The 25,589-nt window shown below is 54.2% G+C and overlaps 1 protein-coding gene across 8 annotated transcripts in view; it reads right to left on the bottom strand.

Annotated features, from left to right (window-relative positions):
* The window catches only part of KDM4B (lysine demethylase 4B), a 184,620-nt gene extending 159,534 nt beyond the window's left edge, over positions 1–25,086 (bottom strand). For 6 of the 8 annotated variants that reach the window (XM_055251365.2, XM_063620695.1, XM_063620696.1 and 3 more), the window contains exon 1: positions 24,969–25,085. The gene's annotated coding sequence lies outside the window, so the exon portion shown is untranslated. Of the gene's footprint in view, positions 1–24,968 lie in introns of all 8 variants that reach the window. The other 2 variants (XM_055251366.2, XM_055251324.2) reach the window with 1 other exon arrangement.
* Positions 25,087–25,589: the final 503 nt, after the last annotated feature.

The raw sequence follows: 25,589 nt of genomic DNA, 5'->3' as shown, positions 1-25,589 counted from the left end.
GCCAGGAGACTCTAGATTCAAAGACACAAACAGGCTGAAAATAGGCTGGGCACAGTGGCTCACACCTGTAATCCCAACACTTTGGGAGGCCTAGGCAGGCAAACTGCTTGAGCCCAGGAGTTCAAGATCAGCTTAGGCAATGTGGCAAAACCCGTCTCTACAGAAAAAAAACAAAAATTAGCCAGGTACGGTGGTGCATGCCTGTCATTCTAGCTACTTGGGAGGCTGAGATAAGAGAATCGTTTGAGCTCGGGAGGTTCAAACCCTGGCTCAAAAAAGACAAAACAACAATAACAAAAAAAAGCACCAGGCTGAAAATATAAAATTAAACGTGTAACATGCAAACAGGAACCATAAGAAAGCTGGAGTGGCTACACTAACATCAGACAAAATAGACTTTAAAAAAAAATGTGCCAGGTGTGGTATAATGACTCATGCCTGTAATCCAAGCACTCTGGGAGGCCAAGGTGGGAGGATCACTTGAGTTCAGGAGTTTGAGACCAGCCTGGGCAACATAGTAAGACCTCATCTCTGTTAAAATTCAAAAAAATTAGCCAGGCATGGCAACACACGCCTGTAGTCCCAGCTACTTAGGATGCTGAGGCAGGAGGATTACTTGAACCCAGGAGGTTGAGGCTGCAATGAGCCATGATCGCACCACTGCACTCCAGACTGGGCAAAAGAGCAAGACCCCATCTCAAAAAAAAAAAAAAAAAGTTACTAGAGATAAAGAGGGACATTTCATAATGACAAAAAAGGTGAATCCATTAGCAAGATACAGCAATTATAAACATATATGCATCTAATAATAGAGCCCCAAAATACATGAAGCAAAAAATGACAGAAATAAAAGGAGAAGTAATTCAACAATAGCTGGAGATGTCAACACCTTCACTTTCTTTTTTTTTTTTCCTTGAGATGGAGTCTCACTCTGTCACCCAGGATGGAGTGCAGTGGGGTGATCTCAGCTCACTGCAACCTCCGCCTCCCACGTTCAAGCGATTCTGGTGCCTCAGTCTCCCGAGTAGCTGGAATACAGGCAAGCGCCACCACACCCGGCTAATTTTTGTGTTTTTAGTAGAGACGGGTTTTGCCTTGTTGGCCAGGCTGGTCTCAAACTCCTGACCTCAGGTGATCCACCCACCTCAGCCTCCCAAAGTGCTGAGATTACAGGCATGAGCCCCCATGCCCAGCTCATACCCTCACTTTCAATAAAGATAACACAACTAGCAGAAGAGCAACAAAGAGAGAGACTCGAGCACTGTAAGCCAAAAGAATCTACAGAACATACTCTCTTCTCAGTACATATGGAACATTCTCCAGGATAAACCATATGTTAGTCCATAAAACAAGCCTCATTAAATTGAAAAGAATTCAGATCATCCAAAGTAAGTTATCCAACCACAATGGAAATTAGAAATCAACAACAGAAAGTACTTTGGGGATTCACAAGTACATGGAAATTAACCAACACACTCCTAAATAATCACAGGGTCGAACAGGAAGAAAATATTAGAAAATATTTTGAGGTGAATGAAAATGAACTCACAACAAGGTAAAGACAGACACAGTGGCTCACGCCTGTAATCCCAGCACTTTGGGAGGCCAAGGTGAGAGGAATGCTTGAACCCAGGAGTACGAGACCAGCCTGGGCAAATATAGTGAGACCTCAACTCCACAAAATTATTTTTTAAATTAGCCAGGCATAGTAGCACATGCCTGTGGTCCCAGCCACTTGGTGGGCTGAGGTGGGAGGATTGCTTGAGCTCGGGAGGTCGAGGCTGCAGTGATTTGTGATTGCACCACTGCACTCCAGTCTGGGCAACACAGCAAGATCCTATTGCAAGAAAAAATATATATACAGATTGCAGCTAAAGCAGTACTTAGAGGGAAATTTGTAATTGCCTATATAGTTTTTAAAAAGAGCAAGATCTCAAATATTAATTTAAGCATCTCCCTTAAGACACTGGAAAAAGAAGAGCACACAGAAACTAAGGCAGACAGAGCACAGTACGTAACAAAGATAACGAGCAAAAATAAACAAAATAGAGACAGCCAATGAAACCAAAAGTCGGTCCCTTGAAAAGACTAGCAAAACTGTCAAAGGTAAAAAACGTCTTCGTGACATTTGGTTATCTGCACAGATTCCTGGAACCACCACTGCAATCAGATACAGAGCTGTTCTGTCAACACAAAAGAACTCACTCTGCTTCCACTCTGTCGCCCCCAGGCCCTGACAACCTTGGATCTTGTCCTCCATCTCTGGAGAACTCAAATTGCTAAAATCGGGAATGAAAGATGGGACCTTACCACTGCCACCCGTCTCACAGAAATAAGCAGAGTAAGAAAACAACATTCGTATGGAGAACTACTGAGTAATAAAAGAAAGTAACTATTGATACACACAACAACTTCGACGGATTGCAAGCGAAAAAAGCCAATCCCAAGAGGTTAAACGTGCTGTGATTCCATCTACATAACATTCTCAAAAGGGCAAGGTTACAGAGATGCAGAGATCCTCAGCCGTTGCCAGGGCCTGGGGGTGACAGAAGGGAAAAGCAGAGCGTTCCTTTGTGTTGACAGAACAGTTTTGTATCTTGATTGCAATGGCGGTTCCTGGAATCTGTGCAGGTAAGAGAATGTCGCAAAGACTCTACCAAAAGAATGAGAGAGTGCTAACACTGATGACGCCTGAGGAAGGTCTGAAGCCACAGTGTCCTATGTCAATTTCCTAGTTTTAACGGGATACTAAAGTTATGTAAAATGTTACCATTGGAGAAAGCAGGGTGAAGGCTAGGGAAACCTCTTTATTATTTTTGCAACACCTTGGCAGTCTGTAATTCATTCTTATTTTTGCTTTTGTAGAGACAGGGTCTCACTGTGTTGCCCAGGCTGGTCTCGAACTCCTGGACTCAAGTGATCCTCCCACCTCTGCCTCCCAAAGTGCCTGGATGACAGGTGTGAGCCACCACACCCAGCCTCTGTAATTCTTTAAAAATTAAAAATTAACAAAAATAATACGAGGGCTATTTCACCATAGATGGGGGTAGGGCAGGGGGGGTTGCCATGGGCTGATGGTTTTGGGGCCAGGTGAGGGGCCTGGGGGGCTCGTTATTCCATGTTGTCTACCTTTATGTGTATTCAAATTCTCCATAACAGTGTTTTTATTTTTAGTTTTTGCTTTACTGTTTTTTGAGACGGAGTCTCACTCTGTTTCCCAGGCAGGAGTGCAGCGGCACAATCTCAGCTCACTGCATCCTCCGCCTCCTGGGTTCAAGCAATTCTCCTGTCTCCTCCCGAGTAGCCGGGACTACAGGCGCCCGCCATCATGCCCAGCTAATTTTTGTATTTTTAGTAAAGACGAGGTTTCACCATATTGGTCAGGCTGGTCTCCAACTCCTGACCTCAGGTGGTCCGCCCACCTCAGCCTCCCAAAGTGCTGGGATTATAGGCGTGAGCCATCATACCCAGCCCATAATAAAGTTTTTTTTTTTAAATAATAAAGGGAACCAACACAAGAATAGCACTAACAAGGGACTTATCCATCCAGGTTTATAAATATCCTTCAAAATGCACAGTGTTAGAATTACGGGCCATCTCATCTAATATTCTCCCCAAAACAAAGGCCAGAGAGGTGACCAGAACTAGTTCAGTGTTTGTACAACACAGATCTAAAAGAGACACTGGATTATCCCCCAGGCCAACTTTAATAATGACAGTATTAAAAACACGGCATGTGAGCTTTGCCTAATACTCATGACCTCTAAATGAGCTCTCCGCAGCCCCAGGATCCCAGACACAGCCCTCCCACCTCCTTGCCACGCTGCCTTCAGACTCAGGTAACAGATGTGTCCTGCCAGAGGCGACCCATCCCAGGCCCTCATCCCAGTACAGAAACCTGCACTGCTAAGTCAGGGCATTTCTGCCTCGGGTTCCACACAAGTGTCTCCCTTTCTAAGTCCCTGTTTCTGGGTGGAAATGAACTACTCTAATACCAAGTTTCTGACCCTCTTTTTGTGGGGTGGGGACAGGGTCTCACTCTTTTGCCCAGGCTGGAGTGCAGTGGTGCAATCATGGCTCACTGCAGCCTCAACCTCCTGGGTTCAAGCAATCCTTCTGCCTCAGCCTCCCAAGTAGCTGGGCTAACAGGTGCCACCTCAATGCTCAGCTAACCTTTTAATTTTTTTGTAGAGACTGAGTCTCATTATGTTGCCCAGGCTGGTCTTGAACTCCTGGCCTCAAGTGATCCTCCCACCTCAGCCTCCCAAAGCGCTTGAATTACAGGCATAAGCCACCCACTGCACCTGGCCCAAACTCTTTCTAAAGGAAATTAACAAGGGATAACATTAAAAGGAAGACTGAGTCAGACACCGTGGCTCACGCCTATAATCCCAGCACTTGAGAGGCTGAGGCGGGTGGATCATCTGAAGTCAGGAGTTCAAGACCAGCCTGGTGAACAAGGTGAAACCCTATCTCTACTAAAAATGCAAAAATTAGCCGGGCACAGTGGCGCATGCCTGTAATCACAGCTACTTCAGAGGCTGAGGCAGGAGAATTGCTTGAACCCAGAAGGCAGAGGTTTCAGTGAGCCAAAATCGTGCCCCTGCACTCCAGCCTGGACAACAGAGTGAAACTCCATCTCACAAAAAAAAGAAGAAGAAGAAGGCTGGGCATGGTGGCTCATGCCTGTAATCCGAGCACTTTGGGAGGCTGAGGCAGGCGGATCGCCTGAGCTCAGGAGTTCAAGACTAGCCTGGCCAACATGGTGAAACCCTGTCTCTACTAATAATACAAAAAAATTAGCTGGGCATGGTGGTGCATGCCTGTAATCCCAGCTACTGGGGGAGGCTGAGGCAGAAGAATCGCTTGAACCTGGGAGATAGAGGTTGCAGTGAGCCAAGATCGCGCCACTGCACTCCAGCCTGGGCGACGGAGCAAGACTCTGTCTCAAAACAAACAAACAAACAAACAAACAAAAAGAAAAGAAAAAGAAACAAACAGAAAAAAGAAAGGAACACTGGCAGACAGAGCCAACAGCACGTGTGAACATGGCCCCCCCGCCCCACCATCCTTAAAGAGGCAAAGAACCAGAACTATGCAAGCGGCTTCCACCTCAGGCCACAGGGACCTTCACAGAGCACCCTGCCAAGCCCTCCACGCCAGCGACTCACTTCTACCACTTCAGTGCTGTCCAGACAGCCACCCTCCCATCCTCTCATCACAGACAAGGAAGCGGAGGCAAGGGACCGGCCCAGTGAGACTGTGAAATACATTTTGTCCCTGTTTCCTGGCCTATGACTCCCCCAGATCCTCGGAATTCTCCTGTGTGCTAATGAGGTGACTAAGGGCTGGCAGCCCCTAGGGAGCTGCGGAAATAGGGCTGCTCACTGACAAGACCCAGGCAGGACGGGAGAGGAGGGGCATGGGGCTGAAGGCTGACTTGATCACCCAAGCCAATGCAATGAAGTCACCCAAGCCTCTGCGAGGAAGCTGAGGTAAAACCTAGAGGACTGGGTTGGAAGCTTCCCCAAAGATGAATGCATGGAGGTTCCTGGAGACGGCACAGCCCGGGGAGAGCATGGAAGCTCCGTGCCCCTTCCCACATCCCTCGTCCTACACATGTCTTCATCTGCCTCCTTTGTAAAATCCTTTCTAATAAGCTGGTAAATGTAAGCAACAGCTTCCCTGAGTTTTGAGAGGTGCCATTAGCAAATTAAGCTCAAAGAAGGGTTCATTAGGCCGGGCACGGTGGCTCATGCCTGTAATCCCAGCACTTAGGGAGGCCGAGGTGGGTGGATCATGAGATCAGGAGATCGAGACCATCCTGGCTAACACGGTGAAACCCCGTCTCTACTAAAAATACAAAAAATCAGCCGGGTGTGGTGGCAGGCGCCTGTAGTTCCAGCTACTCGGGAGGCTGAGGCAGGAGAATCGCGTGAACCCGGGAAGTGGAGCTTGCAGTGAGCCGAGATGGCGCCACTGCACTCCAGCCTGAGCGACAGAGCGAGACTCCGTCTCAAAAAAGAAAAAAAAAAGAAGGGTTCATGATAAGGCTGGTTTCCAGCCGGTCCGGCAGAAGCTCAGGGCACAGCCTGGGGCTTGTGACTGGCATGGGCCATTGGGGGTAGGTGTGTGGGGAGGAGCCCGCAGCCTGTCCTACCCGATGCAGCCCCAAGGTAGGAGTGAACTGAACGGAGGACTCCAGCTCCTGCCCCTGCACCGCTTTGCTCGTGTGTGCTGGAAGGGATCTGTGACTGCTCTGACAGCCTGGGAGAAAGTGAGTTTGTTATTCCCACGTTCTCAGGCCCAAGACCACATCGCTGTGGAGGACGTGTCCAAGCCAGGGGCGTGAAACCAGCTGCTGCGCCCTGGGAGTGCAGTGATCTCCTTGCTCCACATTCAACCCACTAGCCAGGCCTATCCCGTCTACCTCCAAAAGCCACCCCCAGTCCAGGCCGCGGCCCCAGCCCAGACCCCCTTCTCCTGAACCACTGTCATGAATCACCCGGGCGACGCCTGGAGTTTCCCAACAGGTCCCTTGCTTTCACTCCTGACAGCCACCAGAGAGGTCTTTAAAACACATACACTGGCTAGGCGCGGTGGCTCACACCCATCATCCCAGCACTTTGGGAGGCCTGACAGCAGAAGCATCGCCATCCTGGACAAGCCCCTCATTCTACAAGTTCACCTTAATAAAAGACCGCTAAATCCAAAGGGTATCAGCCTAACAGCTAAGATCAGCATGACCATAAACCACAAATAACATCTCCAGCCAGAAACATCGTAAACTCCTCCCCAACCAGAGACAGGCCAGCCCCGAGACAGCCCCCCTCCGGCCAGGATAACCTCCCCTCCTCCCAGACAGATTCCAGCCCTGCCATAAACTTCTCCACACACAGAAACATTCCAAGCTTGTGATAAGCCCCTTCACCCTAAAACCAATATATACTCTTAGTCTATAAGAGAAAGCACTCCTGACTGCAATCGGCCAGGAGTGCCTCTCAGGTTTTAACTAAAGAAAACTTGTCTTTAACTGCCAGCCACATTTTGTGTTTCTTTCCTCTTTCTTTAACTCTTACAAGGCTGAGGAGAGCACATCACCTGAGGTCACGAGTTTGAGACCAGACTGGGCAACATGGCGAAACCCCATCTCTACTAAAAATATAAAAATTAGCCAGGCGTGGTGGCGGGCACCTGTAATCCCAGCTACTCAGGAGGCTGAGGCAGGAAAATCGCTTGAACCCAGTAGGCAGAGGTTGCAGTGAGCCGAGAGATCGTGCCACTGTGCTCCAGTCTAGGCGACAGAGCAAGACTCCGTCTCACAAAAAAAAAAAAAAAAAAAAAAAAAAAAAGGCATAAATCTCTGCCACCAGTGCCTCCAGCCTTTGCCCCTCACGGCTGACTAGGCAGCAGGCACTGCTGCTCAGGCTCTGTGGCCCTGGGGCCCTCTCTGCTCCTGCCAGCTCAATGAGCTGCGCCTCGTTCCGCCTCGGGGCCTCCGCATGTGCTGCCTGCACTTCCTTTGGAGCACTTTTGTCCCAAATCCTGCAAAGGTGGGCAGGTATGAGTCGCTCAGAGGCCTCTGTCTGAACGTTGCCTGCTGGCAGAGGCCCTCCCTGTTCCCCCGGCTAAGGCAGTGCCGCCCCTCGAGGGCCCTAATCGAGGCTCTCCCCAGTCCTCATGTCTTCCTCGCTGGCTCCTCAGCACCTGGCCTGGCACAGTAAACATGGAGACGTTGGAGGACACAGCCTCCCAAGCCCTTCTCTGTGCCCGCCGACCTGCCGAGGCAGGGGGCAGGTGCCTTCGCTGTCCTCTGCTATCAGGGACGGCAGAGTCAGCTGACCATGAAAAGCACCCCTGAAGCTTCTACTTGGCAGCCAGAACCAAGAGCCCCCATGGCCAGCGCTCAGTGACCATCACCCGTTTACTCTCACCATCGCCCCACAGGGAGGCACACGGAGACACCGCCCCAAGTCAGTGGCACTGACAGAGTTCATGATCTCGGGTCCCACGCCAGGCTCTGGCTCTAGACTCCAAACCAAGCACTGCCCCGAATGTGGCCCGTGAAGCCTCTGGGAGGCCTCAGACATGCTGGCCCCTGGCAAGCGCCATGGCACACAGGGGACATCAGGACCCCATCACAGCCCCCACTGCAGGTCAGACCAGGACCAAGTCCTGAATCCATCACTACTCCCCCGCGGCACCAGAGAGGGGACCAATCCAAGCCGGGCTAGGGAGCTCCTTCCCAAGATGATCTCTTTCAGCTCAGGCTAAAAGAGAAGCTCAGGCTGAAAAGAGATCCGATTTCTCTTCTGGGCTGTTTCAGGCCCAGACAGCGAGGGAAAAACCCGGAGACGGCCGGTGCAGAACACACAGAGGTGGGGGGCTGGGTGCTGGGGAGGCTTCCTAAGACGCACACAGCCTTGGCCAGAGACAGACAGTCCCAATCCGCGCTCCCAGGCTGTGCTCCCGGAGCCGGTGCTGAGGCTCAGAGCAAAACCATCCGCCCACAGGATGAGCGGTCCTGGCCCAACGCTGGGGGCAGTGAAGGCGGGTCTGGGTTCCAGCACCAGCTCATCCGCTCACCATCCAGGCTTCCACTGCACATTCGGCCCCCAAAGCCTCCTGCCATGCTCACACCCGCCTCTCACCTGGCACAGCGCACGGGGCCAGGTCCCTTAATTCCATCCTCACCACCCTCGGCTCCAAGCCTCCCATGGCAGGCCCAGCCTGCACAGCAGGATCCTCTGCCTGTCTGTCACCCGGCAGCATCACAGGTCTCCACCTGGGAGTCCCAGCCTCACAGAGCTAGAACATTCTACCACCTCTAAATCAGCCCCCTGGAGCCCACAGAGGGCCCCTCCCAAATATCCACATGGATGGAGCAGAGACCTCGGAAGCTCACTGGAGATGACCGGCAGCTTGTATTGTTTTGTTTCCACTTCACTGTCATTGCTGATTTTTTTTTTTTTTTAAGAGACGGAGTCTCACTCTGTTGCCCAGGCTGGAGTGCGGTGGCACGATCTCGGCTCACTGCAACCTCCACTTCACAGGCTCACGAGATTCTCCTACCTCAGCCTCCCGAGTAGCTAGGACTACAGGCGCGCACCACCACGCCGGGCTAATTTTTGGATTTTTAGTAGAGAAGGGGTTTCACCATGTTGGCCAGGCTGGTCTCGAACTCCTGACCTCAGGTGATCTGCCCGCCTTGGCCTCCCAAAGTGCCAGGATTACAGGAGGGAGCCACCGCACCCAGCCTGTCATTGCTGATTTTTATACCATAAAATAAATTATTTTTCTAATGAATATCCCTTTAGGAAACTTGTTCAGGTAACAGCCACTGTGACCCGGCAGATCCCGAAGGCTGCAGCCCTCCCTTTGGCTAAAGGCCAAATTAATTAGTACAGGGAGACCTCAGGTTTCACGGAGCAGGTGCCAGACCCCCAGGTACATTAGTAACTCCTGGGCAGTGGCATCTGGTACCCTGCGAAGTGGGGGTTACAGCAGGGACACCTCTGTCCGAGCCAGGGGACAGCCCAAGGGCACAAAATGTAACCAGATCCTTCTCACCAAGAGGAGCATGTTTGCAAGACCCACCGTCACACCCCAAGCCCTCCCGAGGGCCCCAGCGGCACCATGCAGCAGAGGGACATGTTCTCTGGATCTGTCACTCCCCAACAGACTCCAAGTTCACTGGAGCAGAAAACCTGACGAGGCGTACGGAACAGGCCGGAACAGGAGAGACGCGGAGCCCTGGTCTTGGGGTCAACACTGCCTCGGGTCCAGCTTCCCCCAGAAACCCCCACGCCTACTTCCTGGCCCATAAAACCCCGGCCAATCCACCTGGCTGCCCCACTATAATAAAGACGCCGCAAAAACTATTATTTTCACGTTGCTTTATGATAGCTTCCACGGCTCCTTAACTTCCTTTCCAGCACAAACACGAAGAGCAGCATAAACCCTAAGCTATCTTGGAATGGAAAAAGATTTTAGAAACTTCTAGTGCAGCACCTCTATTCACAGTCAAGAACAGAAACAAGCCCAGAGAAGAATCATTACTGTGACTTCCCGGGGCCCAACCCAGCCAGCACCACTCTGGATTGGGGCCTCAGCCTCCGCTCAGTGGACGCTGGCCTGGAGCCTTCCCTGAGATGAGGCCGCCCGGGGCACTGCAGGGTGCTGAGCAGTGTCCTTGCCCTCCACCCACCCCACGCCAGGAGCACTCCTAAATCCTGACCATCACAAATGTCCCCAGCTGTGGCCAGGTGTCCTTTAAGAGACAGAATTGCCCCTGGGGTGAGAACTACTTCACCAAGGGCTTTTCGCGTGGTAACTCAGTTAACCTCACCCAGCCTTGAAGCGGGACCTGTAGAGCCACCCCCACTTTGGAAATAAAGACACAGACCCGAGAGAGGTGGATGTGAGCCCAGCAGGCCAGGTGCGTGGGTAGCAGGTCTCCGGGTGTCCATCCTCCCTGCTGCAAATCCTCCTGCAATCCTGCCCTGATAGCTCAAGCCCTTTGAAGCTGCCTGTGGCTATAGGATGTTATTCCTGGGCTGTGTTGATCCACAAGTCTCTCTTCTGGGCTTTCCTACAGCCAAAGAAGCATTCCAACTTCCTGCCGTTCTCTTCCCGGAAACATCTCCTCAGCACCAAGCACCTCCTAAGCCCCGCCAGCCCTGCACCTCCCCACCAGCTGCGATGCCAGAGGCGCTGCCAGGGCTGGGCCGCCAGGACCCCTTGGCCCCCAGGATCAGTCCACAGTTCAGTGCTCCCTGGCAAAGGCGAGAGGCTGTGGGCGAGGGCCCACAGGGAAGATAGGCCAGGACCCCCGCCAGACAGCCTAGCTCTCCTTCAGCCGCACCTGTCACAGCATCTCCTGCCATTGCTGGTGAATGTCAGGTGTGTCTCATCTCTCCAGCCAGAAACCATCAGAGCCATAAGTCCTGCCTGGGATAGGCAGGGGCAGGATTGGGAGGGTGGGAGGAAGGAGCGTGGGCCCTGGTCCACTAAGCACCAGGCCCCCATCTATAGCACCAGGCTGGCATCACGCTCAGTGCATCCGGGGCCAGGGCCCTCCCCAAATGATCAACCATGTAGGGCCAGCTCTCAGGGAAAATACACAATGAATGTCAAAGACAGCACCAAAAAAAAAAAAAAAGCAGTGTGAAACATCTCACCAACAGTTTTGAAGATGATTACATGTTGAAATGATAAAACTGAGGGTATACTGGGTTCAATACACTATTATAATTAATTTCCCCCATTTCTCTTCACCTTTTAACTCAGCTACCAGAAAATTCAGACACACGGGCTTGCTCTGCATCCTCACTGGACAGCGCTGCCTTAAAAAATACATCACTTTTAGGCCAGGTGCAGTGGCTCACACCTGTCATCCCAGCACTTTTGGAGGCCAAGGCAGGCAGATCACGAGGTCAGGAGTTTGAGACCAGCCTGGCCAACACGGTGAAACTCTTGTCTCCACTAAAAATACAAAAATTAGCTGGGTATGGTGGCACGTGCCTGTAGTCCCAGCTACTCAGGAGGCTGAGACAGGAGAATCGCTTGAACCTGGGAGGTGGAGGTTGCAGTGAGCTGAGATCTCGTCACTGCCCTCCAGCCTGGTTGGCACAGTGAGACTCCGCCACAAAAAAAGAAAGAAAGAAAGAGAGAGAGAGAGAGAACATCACTTTTGGTTATACAGACAAGCCATTAAAAAACATAAAAATAAAAATAACTTTAAATTTTTTTAAAAAAAAGAAATACAACATTTTACATTTACATCCACGTTTTCTTCCAAAGGCTTTTTTTTTTTTTTTTTTTGAGACGAAGTCTTACTCTTGTCACCCAGGCTGGAGCACAGTGGTGCAATCTTGGCTCACTGCAAACTCTGCCTCTCAGGTTCAAGAGATTCTTATACCTCAGCCTCCTGGGTAGCTGGGATTACAGGCATGTGCCACTGCGTCTGGCTTTTTTTTTTTTTTTTTTTTTTTTTGAGACAGAATCTCACTGTGCTGCCCAGGCTGGAGTACAGTGGTGCAATCTTGGTTCAGTGCAGCCTCCATCTCCCAGGTTCAAGCGATTCTTCTGCCTCAGCCTCCAAGCAGCTGGGATTACAGGCCTGCACCAACACACCAGGCTATTTTTTGTATTTTTTAGTAGAGACGGGGTTTTGCCATGTTGGCCAGGCTGGTCTCAAACTCCTGACCTCAGGTGATCTGCCCACCTCAGCCTCCCAAAGTGCTGGGATGACAGGCATGAGCCACCGCACCCGGCTCTTCTAGAGGTTTTGTAATCGTTTTAGTAACATGTTCTCGTCTCTGCTACATGTGGGGTTGGCTTCTGGCCACGGTGTGAGGCAGGGGTCCACCTTCACCACATGACACTTGGTAGTGTTTAGTTACATGACCGCCCCCTGCCATGGGGTCTTCCCATCTTCATCGGCAGCCCCTGGGGTACTGATGGGGCACCCCAGGTCACCCACATCCTCTGTCAGGGGAGGGCAGGTGACAGTCCCCAGGCACGCCACTGTCCCCACAGGGAGAGCACTGCAGAGCAGCTGGGAAGAGGTGGGGCTTGGCACTGGGCTGACTGTTCGGCGCTGCCGGTGCCTGGCAGTGTCACCTGCTCCCCTGGAGAACCCACCTGCACTCCCAAGGGGCCCAGCACGGTAGGGGGGCTCCCACTCACCCCTTTAACCTCCTGGGGGGATGTCCAGGTGGAGGCTGCTGGGCCCCAGGGGCACACTTAGAACCTGGTGGCCACCTCCTAAGGCTCACAACCCTGTCAGGGCTGGGACCAGGCCCCGGACCAGGAAAGGGAAGTGACCCAGGGAGCAGCGCGCTCTCCAACCTGAGGCTGGATTCGAGGGAGCAGCTCTGGGGAAGAAAGGCCCTGGCATCTTCTCACAAGCCCCTCAGGGAGGCCGGCACAGCCAACCAGACAGCAGGGCGACACCAACAACAGGACGGGGAAGGATAGGACAGCCATCGGGCCCTGGTGTGGTGGACTCAGGGGTCCTGCTCACCAGGGGTGACCTTACAGGACAGAGCAAAGGGCAAGTCAGAGCTGTGGTCAGCTGGGGCCACGCTGCCCCATGGGGCGGAGACACAGGGGCCCTGTGGCTGCACAGAGAGGTCCCCGCCAGGGCCCCACTGGCTGAGACGCGCCAGCTCAGGCTGAGAGAAGAGGCCCGTGGCCCGGACTCGCCACTAATGACCTGGAGCCCAGACCCTGTGGCCTCACAGGGCACCTGTGCACCCCTGCAGGCCCGCCGGGCCACTGCGCCTCGAAGCCTAGCCTCAGCCCAGCCTCCGCCAAGCAGACCCCGCCCCACCCCAGCCCCTAAGACAGCCCCACAAATGGTTTCCATGCTGTCTCTGCCCCGGGGCCAGCTCGGCCTGTATTCTGCATGGTGCAGCACAGGAATCCCTGAGCTCTGCCACGGACTGAGGAGAGGATGGGGCTGAAAAAATGAGAACAACTTAAATGCCCACTGAGATGAATGGAAAACAAAACAGGACCCGCCCGCACAGGGGAATAGGATGCAGCCATGTAAACGGACAAAGCGGGCCAGGTGCGGTGGCTCATGCCTGTCATCCCAGCACTTTGGGAGGCCGAGGCAGGCAGATTACTTGAGGCCAGGAGTTCGAGACCAGCCTGGTCAACATGGTGAAACCCCATCTCTACTAAAAATACAAAAATTAGCCAGGTGTGGTGGCAGATGCCTGTAATCCCAGCTACTCAGGAGGCTGAGGCAGGAGAATCACTTGAACCCAGGAGGCGGAGGTTGAGGTGAGCTGAGATCATGCCACTGCACTCCAGCCTGGGTGGCAGAGTGAGACTCCATCTCAAAAAAAAAAGAAAGAAAAGGGACAAGGCTCTGACACACGCCATGCGTGGCTACACCTTGAGAATATCACGCCCACTGAGAGAAGCCAGACACAACAGGCCACACAGTATGTGACTCCATTTCTATGAAATGTTCAGGACAGGCCGATCCAGAGACAGGAAAGAGATGTGTGGGTACCAGCAGATGGGGGAGGGGATGGACAGTGACCGCGGGTGGAGGCAGAGTGCCTTTGTGTAATAATAGAAATGTTCTAACATTTGATAGTGGTGATGGTTGCACAACTGTGTGAATGTACTAAAAACCACTAAATAGTATCTTTTTTTTTCTTTTTTTTTTTGAGACAAGGTCTTGCTCTGTCACCCAGGCTGGGGCATGAGAATCGCTTGAACCCAGGAGGCGGAGGCTGCAGTGACCTGAGATCATGCCACTGCCTCCCAAGTAGCTGGGACTACAGGCATGCACCACTACGCCTGGGTAATTCTTTTGTATTTTTAGTAGAGACGGGGTTTCACCATTTTACCCAGGCTGGTCTCAAACTCCTGACCTCAAGTGATCTGCCCACCTCAGCCTCCCAAAGTGCTAGGATTGCAGGCGTGAGCCGCTGTGCCCAGCCTGAATTGTATACTTTAAGAAGATGAATTTTATAGTATGTGAATGATAGCTCCATAAAAATATATATTTTTTAAAATGGCAGGATCATTTCTAAGGGAGGCTGTCCTAGAAAATTCAGAACCTGGCCAGCACACTGATGCCAATGGTTGGGCAACTGTGAGGTGGCCCTCCCTGGTGACAGGAATGGCTTCTAGACTTGCCAACTAGACTCTGAGCTCCTCGAGGATGGGGCTGCCTGCTGCCTCATGTCCCCATGATCACACTGGTTCGGGTGACGCCTCCAGAGACACCCCAGAGCCTGGGTGCCCAGCTGCCTCCAGCGTGCCAGGTGGGCTTCACCCTGACCCCACCCCCTCTCAGGTCTCCCAGGCCACATCCCTAAGTCCCTCTCGCTACTTCCTCTGCTCCCAAGCTCACAGTCATCTGTGACAGTTCCCACAATGGACAAGGCTCTGCGCAAACAGCAGTTCCTATGGGAAGCCTCCCGGCGCATTGCACTGCCCTGTGCTTCCCCGGGCTTGGTTTTTTGGGTTTTTTTTGAGACACAGTCTTGCTCTGTTGCCCAGGCTGGAGTGCAGTGGTGTAATCATGGCTCACTGTAGGCTCAAACTCCTGGGCTCAAGCAATCCTCCCACCCAGGCCTTCTGAGTAGCTGGGACTACAGACACAGCCACCACATCTGGCAGATTTTTTCTAATTTTTGTTGAGATGGGGTCTTGCCACATTGCCCTTGCTGGTCTTGAACTCCTGGCCTCCACCGATCCTCCCACCTCAGCCTCCCACAGTGCTGGGTTACAGCCATCCGGCCTCCAGGCGTGGTTTCTATCCCTCTTGGCAGTTCTTCTCCATCTCCTTCCACCAAGAGGCCCTGCGGGCAGGAGACACTGGTCATCTGGCCACCCTGCGCCCCTGACCAGGCACGCATGAACTTGACAACTCACACGGAGCTGGACAATGCAAACCCACTCAGAGGGACCCAGGGTGTGGCTGTAGTGACAGCCATGCCGCCCGAGCTCCCAGTGACCACGCACCAGCCTGGGCCTGACCACACCCGCTCGCTGCAGCCCAACCCTCCTCCCACCCCTGGGCCAGCGACAGGCACAGAAGTGCACAGGAGCTGTTTTGGTGAATGCAGCTGCCCTTTGGGCTCTGGCTGAGAAGTAGGCTCTGCTCTGCCTTTGGGGTACGCAGGACACCTGTGGCTGGAGGGGCCAAGAAAATTCTGTGGCTTCCACCGATTCCAGCCCAGACAGACAGTAACATGAGATACCTTATGTTCTTTTTTTTTTTTTTTTGAGACAGAGTCTCACTCCATTGTGCAGGCTGGAGTGCAGTGGAACGATCTTGGCTCACTGCAACCTCCACCTCCCAGGTTCAAGTGATTCTCCTCCCTCAGCCTCCCGAGTAGCTGGGATTACAGGCACGTACCACCACGCCCGGCTAAGTTGTGTATTTTTAGTAGAGACGGGGTTTCACCACGTTGGCCAGGCTGGTCTTGAACTCCTGACCCCAGGTGATCCAGCCTCCTCAGCCTCCCAAAGTGCTGGGGTGACAGGCGTGAGCCACCATGCCCGGCCAAGATGCCTTATGTTCTAGGGGTATCAGGAGAGCGACTTCCTCTGCCTGGTCCCCCCCGTTCCTGGGGGAAGCAGTTGGAATAGAGCAGGGAATAGGAGTTGAAATTCCAGGGGATGACTCAAGTGCATGCTAGGGACAGCAATCCTCTCTCTCTCCTGAGCAAGATAATCAGATCCACGCGGCCCGACTGCAGGACAGGAGGCCCGCTCTGCCTACAGCCAACATTGTCTGACAGATGGGATTTTAGGAGAGTATGGAGATGCTGCAGGAAGGGGACGACAGCAACATGATGCGGCTGTCCTGGTCCAACAGCCTGGCTTGGGTCCTGCTCGCATCCCAGGGAGCCCAGGGTGGCGCCCCCTCACTCAGGGCATGAGCCAGAGTGTCAAGGGCTGTCCCCAGGGGCGCCTGGGCTGGCCAGCTTCCAGGCTGCTGCCCAGACATGCTGCAGTCCTGAGTCCCGGCTGAGGGCCCAGCCCATTTCCATCCCGCCGTGACCAAGGGGCCCCCAGCACCGTGGGTAGTTTCAGGCTGGCTCTGTGATCAAAAGGGACCCCTGGGACCCATCACACAAAGAGCGATTCTGAATCCACGGCCGGCTAATCTCACACAAATCATCTGTCTCCACGTTCTCTCCCTGGAGACTAGGGCAGCCGCAAAAACGAAAACAGGCCCACCGCCACCGCCGGCGGCCTGGAAGGTGCCAGCACTTGGGTCCAGCTATGAATGCTGAAGGGAGGTCTGTGCAGGGGGAAATCCTGCCACCGTGCCCTCAGCTGACGTTTTCACAGCGAGTCACCCAGGCTTGCCTGAAAAACGCAACGGTGGTCGCATCTACCAGCAAACGGGGCCAGGTCTGCGTGAGTGACTGTCGCTGTGCACCTGAGAGCCCTCGGGATCTCGGGGTGCAGCAGCCATTGGCAGTCGGCCTCGGGATTCTCAGCCTTTGTCCACTGAACAAACACGATCCCAGTCCAGAGCCACAGAGCAACTTTGCGCTCGGCCACCGCCAAAGAGGCACAGCCCGCCAACGGGGTGGAGATGGCTGGACGCAAACTTGTCATCCATCCCCTCATGTTCGCTGAGATCACTGAGGTGGATAAAGAAAGAAAAGAAAGAGAGAAGGGAGGGAGAGCCACAGAAGCAGGGAGAGAGAGAGGGCAAGCAAAAAACAAAAAAAAAACAAAAAAAAAAGAAAAAGAAAAAAAGACAGGCAACTTTTGAAAGCCAAGAAATTCTGAGCAAGCCTCTCCAGATTGTTTATTTCAATCAAGGAAAGAAAGCATGACCGTAAATTAACGGTACGATTTCTTGACAAGTCAGAACGTTCCTGGGACAGGCCCAAATCTAAGATGCCAAAGACCTACTTGGCTCAGAAAATGCCTGTCAGCCAGGAGAAGAGTGAGACAAAGGAAGTGTGGCCGGGCACAGTCCCCCATTCGGCCACTGACCGCATGATGGCCACCGACGGGCACTTGTCCACTCACTCTACAAAGCTGAGCTCTGCACCGGATAAGCTACCTTGCTCATGAGTCTTTCTGTGCTCAGGGACAGCAGAAACCACCATCTGCGACTCCCCTGCCCCTCCCATCGGGGGCGCTAGCATTGGTAACGAGGAGAGTTCGGATGCTTACAAAACAAAAGCCTTGTGGAATTGTGCAATGCTGTCTTCCTTTTAAACAAACCCTCAGTTCCTGCCAGGTCACACTGAACTCCTTGGGCCGAGTACACGGCTCGACGTGCTTCTGACGCTTGGTGAGCTGTAACAGAAAGGCGGCCGCGTGAACCCCAGAGCAAGAGAGTCTGGCGTCTCAAACAGTGAAGCGTTCCCCCCACCTACACTGTTTGTAGCTGTTTTTTCCCTCCTTTATAGTGAGGCTGTCTGGGTGGATGTCAGCATCACATTTTCTTACATTCCTGCAGTTTTAAGGATCCTTGAAATGACCCATGACCCTTTTTTTTTTTTTTTGAGACTGAGTTTCCCTCTTGTTGCCCAGGCTGGAGTGCAGTGACGCGATCTCAGCTCACTGCAACCCCTGCGTCCCGGGTTCAAGCGATTCTCCTGCCTCAGCCTCCCAAGTTGGGATTACAGGCATGCACCACCACGCCCGACTAATTCTGTATTTTTAGTAGAGACAGGGTTTCTCCATATTGGTCAGGACGGTCTCGAATTCCTGACCTCAGGTGATCCACCCGCCTCGGCCTCTCAAAGTGCTGGGATTACAGGCGTGAGCCACCGCACCCGGCCATGACCCACTTTTTTTTTTTTTTTTAAGGCTAGAATATGACTCTAAATGCTTTGGAGTTGGGAAGATACAAATTCACACTCAGGCTGGGAACGGTGGGTCACGCCTGTAATCCCAGCACTTTGGGAGGCCGAGACGGGCGGATGCCCTGAGGTCAGGAGTTGGAGACCAGCCTGGCCAACATGGCGCAATCCCATCTCTACTAAAAATACAAAAATTAGTCGGGCGTGGTGGCATGCACCTGTAATCCCAGCTACTCGAGAGGCTGAGGCAGGAGAATCGCTTGAACCCGGGAGGTGGAGGTTGCAGTGAGCCAAGATCAGCCCACTGCGCTCCGCCTGGGCCACAGAGCAAAACTCTGTCTCAAAAAAAAAAAAAACAAAATTCATTCACTCAACAAGGAATGTCCACTCAACACCCACCATGTCTAAGGAGCTGCCCTACATCCTAGGGGGTCCCGAGGCTGACGTGGTTTCCATAGCTTTCCGTAGTGTGGCCCTCACACCCTAGCGAGGTATTTGCAAACTACAACTCACAGGTTCAATCCTGCCCGCCACCTGTTTTTGTACAGCCTGCAGTCTAAGAACGGTTTTGACATCTTTTAGTTGTTGGAGAAAAAAAAAAAAGCAAAAGAAGAAAAATGTCTTATAATGTAAAAATTGCACGGAATTCACGTTTGTGTCCATAAATAAAGTTTTACTGAAACACAGGCACACTCGCCCACGGGAGCTTTCTTGCTACAACGGCAAAGCAGAGTGGTCTGGACAGAGATGACCTCTGGCTTACAAAGCCGAAAATATTTACTCTCCGGCCCTTCCAGAAAAAGCCCCTGCCCTAGTAGATGAGACAAACAGATACACAAACAGACTAATACCCAGCTCCGATCGTGTGACATGCAAAGGAGGAGAAGCAGGGAAGGGAAGTGACTGGAGTGACAAGGAGCCCGCTGGGTGGAAAGAGACCCAGGCAGCGGGCACAGCAAGTGCACAGGTCCTGCGGCAGGGAAGGGTGGGCCAGGGAAGGCGGCTGTGCCAGGAAAAGAGCAGGCACAGGAGGGAGAAAGGGAGGAAAGGAAGGAAGGACAAGGCCACAGATGACAGAGCAAACGGGCCACGCGAAAGGGCCCGGAATTTTTCCCAAGGGCAATAGGAAGTCACCGGAAGGTTCTGAGCAGGGGAAAATCTTTGTTTGTTTTGGTTTTTACTCCTTTGACTACCTTTTTTTTTTTTTGGAGACAGAGTCTCGCTGTGTCTCCCAGACTGGAGTGCAGTGGTGTGATCTCGGCTCACTGCAGCCTCTGCCTCCCAGGTTCCAGAGATTCTCGTGCCCCCACATCCCAAGTAGCTGGGACTACAGGCGCCCACCACCATGCCCAGCTGATTTTTATATTTTTGTAGAGATGGGATTTCACCACGTTGGCCAGGCTGGTCTCAAACTCCTGACCTCAGGTGATCCTCCCGCCTCGGCCTCTCAAAGTGCTGGGATTACAGGCGTGAGCCACCGCAACTGGCCAGTTTTTTTTTTGTTTTTTTTTTTTTTTATTATTTATTTTGAGATGGAGTCTCGCTCTGTCGCCCAGGCTGGAGTGCAGTGGCGCAATCTCGGCTCACTGCAAGCTCCGCCTCTCGGGTTCACGCCATTCTTCTGCCTCAGCCTCCCGAGTAGCTGGGACTACAGGCGCTGGCCGCCACCATGCCTGGATAATTATTTTTTGCCTTTTTAGTAGAGACGGGGTTTCACCGTGTTAGCCAGGATGGTCTCGATCTCCTGACCTCATGATCCGCCCGCCTCGGCTCCCAAAGTGCTGGCATTATAGGTGTGAGCCACCGCGCCCGGCCACTTATTTATATTTTTGAGACGGAGTCTTGCCCTGTCACCCAGGCTGGAGTACAGTGGCAGGATCTCGGCGAAATTCTCCTGTCTCAGCCTCCCAAGTAGCTGGGACTACAGGTGTGCACCGCCACGCCCAGCTAATTTTTTTATTTTTAGTAAAGACGAGGTTTCACCATGTTGGCCAGGCTGGTCTCGAACTCCTGACCTCAGGTGATCCGCCCTCCTCAGCCTCCCAAAGTGCTGGGATTACAGGCGTGAGCCACCGCACCCAGCCAGTTATTTATTTATTTTTTTAATATACTTTGTTTCAGAGAGCAGTTTTAGGTTCACAGCAAAACTAAGCAGGAGGTAGAGACTTCCCATGTTCCCCGCCCCCACAGGGAAGGCCATTTTCCGAGCTCCTCCAGGGAGCAGGAAGGAATGACAGACCCAGATCTAACCAAGCCCAGCATCCTAGAACAGGCCAAGTCATGCAGGGAGTGAGCTTGAAAATTAATTTGTCCAAAAACCAAAAAACATCAATTCGTCAATCCACTCCCGCCTCAGTATTTGGGAAGACACAAATTTTCTTTTTTTTTTAATATAGTGGTTAAGCTCATTTGAACGCGAATTAGTAAAAGTATGTGCAACTTGGCCGAGCATAGTGGCTCACGCCTGTAATCCCGGCACTTTGGGAGGCCGAGGCAGGCGGATCACTTGAGGTCAGGAGTTTGAGACCAGCCTGGCCAACATGGTGAAACCCCGTGTCTACTAAAAATACAAAAGTTAGCAGGACATGGTGGCGGGCACCTGTAATCCCAGCTACTCGGGAGGCTGAGGCCGGAGAATCACTTGAACCCGGGAGGCAGAGGTTGCAGTGGGCTGAGATCTAGCCACTGTACTCCAGCCTGGGTGACAGAGTGAGATTCTGTCTCAAAATAAATAAATAAAAGTATGTGCAACTAGCACATTAACGTCCCACAACTCTGGGACATTACTGTTCAGGAAGAGGCCAAGATCAAAGAGGTGAGTCATTTTAAAATGGACTTAAAGAAAACTGTCTGGCAAATCGACAGGTCAGGGCTATGGTGACTGGGAGGGTGTGGAAGTGCCACCCCTGGGGGCAGCCAGGCAAGCCTGGGCAAGGACCTGCCAGAGCTCAGAGGCCAGAGAGCAGCCCAGGAAGACCCCACAGGTGCAGGGCTGCCCCTCAGTGCAGGGCGTGCGGGGGCCCCGTGGGGGCTCCTCTCCTCTCAGGTGCAAGCTGCCACCCTGGAAGGGCAGAAGGACATTCACGGAGAACCTGAACAACCAGGTGAGGAGTGTGGCCGGGACACAGTTTGCAAATAGGAGTCACTCACTGCTAAAGGGTGAGTGGGGAGGAGAGAAAGGGAGCTGAGGCCCATCACAGTCACGGCACACCGTGAGCTACTGCAGGGCTGAAGGCCAAGTCCAAGGTTCTCACTGGGGGGGCGACAGTGCTTCCCAGGGGACATTTTTGGTTGCTACCGCTTAGGGGACAGGGTGCTACTAGCATCTGGTGGGTGGTGGTCAGGGATGTTGTTCACACCCACCCTAGCCCCGCCACAGAATGTCCCAGCCCAGAACGTGGACAGGGCAGAAGTGGGGAGACCCTGACGGGGCAGCAAGGCCCTGCCGTGCAATAAACCAGCTCCAAACTCAGAGCTCCTGGCACCCTGCAAGCTTCAGTGCCTTTTACCCGCTTTGATCCTCACAGCCACCTGGGAGGGAAGTGTTCGCATTACATCCATTTTACAGATGAAGAAAGCAAGGCCCAGAGAGGGGAAGTGACCGCCCCAGAGGAGGGATCTGAATCCAGGTCTCTCCAACTCTGAAGCCTGTGTGGGGCATGGGACGGAGGGCAGAGACCCAGAGATGTCGCCAAGACCACCAGATGAGAACGGAGCCCAGGCTGGGCCCCTGCTCTTCTGTCCGGCATCCTAAGCCAGGAGCAGAGGCCCCTGGGGCAGGAAGGGGGAGGGCTGTGGCATCTGAAGGCCCCACCGAGCTGCCTCACGGCAGGTCCCTGGAGCTGAGCCAGGAGCCCAGGGTGAGGCTGTGGATGAGGACGGCCGATGTGTCATGGCAGTGACCAGTGCAGGCTTGCGGAGCTCCCCCCGCCCCGAGCCCCCATCCCGTTCATCTGCTCTCCGTCCCCTCCTGCCCAGTGGGCTCGGAAAGATTTAGTGCCCCCTGATCTGCTTTGTTACTGAGCAAGTGACTGGCTCAAGGTCACCCAGCTCTGAACCCCCAATTCCACTCCCCCATCCAGGGAACAAAGCCACCTACAAATGCACCTCAGGCCCTCAACAGCCTTGCCTCCTCCTGCCTGCTCCCTGAGCTGGGCCCGAGGGCAGCGGACTGCACACCACCATTCCAGCTGTGACCAGGCCCTGGGCAGCCAGCTCCCCCTTTCCCCCACTACACTCTAAACTCACAGGAGCCAGGGACTCCTCCCAACCTGTCCCAGCATGGCACTGGGCACTCGAAACCTAGCAGCCCAGACCAGGTGAACGCATGACCCCAAAGCACGTCCCCACAGGTGTCAGATGGAACCGAGGACAGATGGTTTCCCGGAGCTGAGGCTCCTCCCCGGCTCATCAGGGAGTGGGTGGGGCATAGGACAAACACGGGCAGGAAACCAGCAGAGGAGACAGAGAAATTAGGAATTAAAGTATAGGCAGAGTGGTCAGATGGGAGAGAAGGACACAAAGGACGGCCCCTGGCCACCCCAGAGGGCTCCTGCAGGACGGGACAGGGACTGAAGACAGGGCAGGAGGCTGAGGAAGGGTCTCTTCCACGAGACAGGAAAGTACAACAAAGGTCAGGCGGGGTGCTGTGCGGTGGCTGATCAGCTACAGCTTTAAGCACCAGTAGTTAACATCTTGTTAGCAGCCCCCTCCCCAAAGAGGAAAGGCTTAGAAAATGCGAGCAAACCGATTGTTACTAAGACATATATATTTCAAGTCTCAGCAACTAAACACACACGTGCACACGCAGGCACCCGCAGCTCCTGACACAGTACACAGCTTCCACCAAAACAGCCTGTACACAAACACCCATCTGTGCGGCAGAATCTCTGTCACCCCCTTTTCCTCCCCAGCGGTGACCTCCTCTAGGCCAGGACAGTCTGACCCGTCCTGGTGTCGCCGGCTCAAGGCGGGGGAGCGCCCGGACCTGCCAGGTGTCCAATCAGACACACGGAGACGAAGCTGGCAAGTCCCAGAAATCCTCGGCTCAGACAGAAGTTGACTCTACCACGGCTTTACATTCCGACCTTCAGGGTTTCAAAACATAAACTGCAAAGCGGAGAGAGGATGCCCACTGCTTCAGCAGGGGCTGCAGGAGAAGGCTGACCCCGTGTGTTGACAAACCCTCCTGGTGGCTCATAAGGAAGCTATTATTGGAGAATTAGGGGAGTCATTAGCTCCCATAACGGCAGAGATAAAAAGCCCATAGGAGTAGTCTAACGAGCCTGCTTTAGGACTGGTGCTGTTTTTAGGAGCATTCTCCAGCCCGGGGACATCCTGATAAATGGCCACTGAGGCAGAGGGGTGGGGCAGGGCACCGATCCCTTGAATTCAGTCCAGTATCCAGAGATCCCAAGACAGTCCAGGCACCCGGTGGGACCCAAAGGAACTTGCTGAATACACGCCCCAGCCAGAAACACATGGAAAAAGACGCTCTTCACATATGACAGGATCACTAGGCTCCACGGAGCTGAACCACCTTCTCACTAGTTTCACAACTCGGGAAACACTTCCTCACAAGGTGCTGCTAAATTATTAAAACAAAAGCATCCTCCCCCAAGCAAACAGATGGGATGCACCCCAAAGCAGTACACGCCTCCACTGCCCCCAGGGGCAGAAAACATGCCCCTTAAAACCTTCCACCGTGCCCAGGTGGACAGAGACCCCCGTCCTGCCTGATTGTCATGGCCACCACTGAGCGCAGACCTGGGCCCTGGCAGACCCCAGGTCAAGCAGATTTCAGAGCGAGTCCGTCCTCAGCTCCCACGGGGATGTCCACGGGGGACACAGAAAAGGGGTATCGGCGGAAGCAACTCCTCAATTCATTTCTCTAGAGCAGGGGCTTCGTTCGAGATGGCGATCAGGCTGGAAGGGGGAGGGACGGGGAGACTCGTGGAGGCTGCCGTTGCACAGCAAGATTATTTTTTTCTAAAATCCAGATTGCATATGCTTATGGCGGGGTGGGGGTTTCGGGTACGTACAGGGGGGGCAAGTTTGGAAGCTATCAAGGCACAGCAGGTTGACCGGGGTGGGGGCAGTGCAGGAGCAATGACAGGCATTTAGGGGGCATCCCTGGGTGTCCAGCTGGGGGGCTTTCCCTTAGCCCCTCCGGCGCCCAAAAGGCCAGAAACGCAGGCGGGGGTTACCCAGGGGCTGGGGTCTTTTTCCTTTTTCTTGCTTTCTTTAAAAAATAATAATAATAATAGGCTGAGGGTTGTCCTGGGTGATAAAAGGGCCCGGCCGGGGCCACCCACGCTGTCATCTTTTGTGAGGGGCGCCGGGGCCGTCTGCGCCCAGCCCCCGCGCGCCCCCGGCCCGGGAAGGGGCCCCCGCTCCCGCCCCTGGGCGCGCCCCGCCATTGTCCGGCCCCGCCGCCCCCGCCCGAAAACCAGCGGGCGCCCCCGGCCCGGGCGGTTAACACGCCCCCAACCGTCCCGCCGGCCCGGACAAAGCGCGAGGCCCGGCCCGAGCAGGCCGCGCCCGAGGCCTGGGCCTCGAGTCCCGGGCGCGCCCGCAGCCCCGAGCCGCGACGCGGGGGCGGCCATGGCGCCGGGGTCCGCGCTCGGACACGGCCGGGCGGCCTCCCCGTGGGCTCACCTGAGGCGGCGTGCGCGGCCCGGTCCGGGAGCAGCGGCGCGCGCTCCCCCGCCCTCGGCGTCGCACCCCCAGGCCCCGCTCGGGCCGGGCCCCGCTCGGTTGCTGGCGACCGAGCCCTCCGCGAGCGCTCGCGGGGGGGGCTTATAAGGCCGCGCGCCAGCTCCGCCCCGACTGCCATTGGCTGCCGGACCCACGCCCGAGCGCCCATTGGCCGGAGCTGACAGCTCCGCCCCTCCCCTCCGCCGGGCCCATCAACACGGCACGGCCCGCCCACCGCGCACCGCGATTGGGCGGGGACAAACGCCGGCCTCGCTTCTTCATTGGCAGACCGGCGGGGACACGCCGGCGCCCACCCACGTGCCCGCTGACCGGCTCCGTTCTCATTGGAGGGGGCGCACGCCAGCCAAGGCTGCCGCGACCAACCCGACGGCAGCTGGGCCTCGGATTGACAAGGGAGCCTCAGGGCCCGCCCGACGACCGCACAGAGAGGAGCCAGTATTGGCTTGAGGGGCCAGCCCGAGGCGCGGACAGGCTGGGGTGGGTGCCAATCACTGCCCTCACGCTCCGGGCCCCGCCCTGGTTATCAGGCGGCGGCTGAGTACGTGAGACCCAGCACAGCAT

This window comes from Symphalangus syndactylus, chromosome 17, assembly GCF_028878055.3.
Source record: "Symphalangus syndactylus isolate Jambi chromosome 17, NHGRI_mSymSyn1-v2.1_pri, whole genome shotgun sequence".
Classification (NCBI taxonomy): Eukaryota; Metazoa; Chordata; class Mammalia; order Primates; family Hylobatidae; genus Symphalangus; species Symphalangus syndactylus.
The sequence above is the reverse complement of the archived record's forward strand: the minus strand, read 5'-3'. Positions and strand labels throughout refer to the sequence as shown.